The sequence below is a fragment of the Poecilia formosa genome, unplaced genomic scaffold, assembly GCF_000485575.1.
Source record: "Poecilia formosa unplaced genomic scaffold, Poecilia_formosa-5.1.2 Scaffold152, whole genome shotgun sequence".
NCBI lineage: Eukaryota > Metazoa > Chordata > Actinopteri > Cyprinodontiformes > Poeciliidae > Poecilia > Poecilia formosa.
In genome coordinates, this window is record NW_006800091.1 from 79,350 (window position 1) to 80,974 (window position 1,625).

Consider the following 1,625-nt stretch of genomic DNA (forward strand, 5'->3'; position numbering starts at 1 on the left):
TATGGAAAGGATGGTCAGGGTTGTCCAAAATTTTCTTGATTTTATGAAAAATCCTTCTTTGCATAATTACCTCCAGAGGCTCCACAATTGTCCCCAGAACAGAACCAGACTTCTTTATCAGGCTGTTGAGCCTTTTTAGATCCCTGGTTCTGCTGTTGCTGCCCCAACAGATGACAGCAGACGAGATGATGCTTTCAACAACAAACTTTTAGAAGATCTGCAGCATCTTGCTGCAAACAGGTTACACAATGGATTTTGTGATGTATTCAAAATTAATTCAGTTTCTCATAATAATTCCTCACAATTAGTGGATTTTTTACTATATTAAAATATTTATACTACCTCTCTGTGTCTATAGAAACCATCTGCAGCTGCTCTGGACTCTCTTGCATAAAACATAACACCTTTCATTTTGCTACTGTAGTGACTCCATAGGGTGTCACTACAGTCCTCATCTGTTATCCTCCACCTCATTACTCTCATATATCTTCACCCTACACTTCCTGACCTCATTCTTCACTTCTATCCTCCCTGCTCCAGGTACCATGTTAGGACTTCTAATGCCTCATTTCCACTGAGAATCATGGGTTGGTACAGTTTTGTAGGCTATTTTGACTGTTCCCAATGTAAAAGTGGCCCATACAGCCGACTGGTACCGACTGGCTATTTGTGAAACACTTTGCTATTCTGAATATATATACATTTATTTACATATTATTTAGATTTTTTTGTCTGGAACTGAAGTCCTGAATAAACCTTTAATAAACTCATTTAGTGTAGGTCCAAAAAACAATGATACCATATGGTTAAGGTGGAGCCACACAACACAGTTCATTGACTGGAGGACAGAAAAATGTCTCAACTACAAAATTTAAGACAATATTGTGTCACATTTGTCATCACACTACTGTGATGCTACGCTAGGTGTGAGAGTCCAACTGGTGAACACACAGGTCTTTGATAAAAAACTTAATCTTAATCGGTATGAATGTTGGAAAAGGCAAAAACTGACCTGTTTTGAAGTTACATCTGTGGTAAAACTTTACAGAAATTCTATGTAAACTCAAGCTTCAACAATTTATTAAATTACTACCAGAAGCTTCTTGCCTCATGTAACAGGGTTTCCATGCGGGAATAAAAGGTAGTAAATTAAATTAGCTCAAATTAAGGCCAGTAAAAGGTAGTAAAAGGTAACAAATAGAATTTGACTTGGTAGTTAATTTTTCAATAAACATTTCCCCTTCAATATATTTAGAATTTTACATTGATGATGACTCTTTGTTTTAAGTTCCTTTAACGATAAAATCTGTATTAAAAATTATATCTACTCCCAGGACCTGAGTTGATGTTAACAGACTCGATTGGTTTCGTTGTCCAATCTGCTGTGTGCATGCTAAGTGTTGGAAGCGCCTAACGTTTGAGACTAGTGAGTCATGTTGAGAATGAAAATCTCAATCGATGAATCATAATTTGTATTGACACACGGAGCATAAAATCAGCCAAGAAAAGCATTCAGACTTTACTTATTTTATTAACTTTCAGCGCTGAAAGGAGACGCTTTACCATTACATCCGAGAAGAGTTTCTAAAACGTCTGTGCAGCGTCTGAGGAGAAAGAGGAGGGTA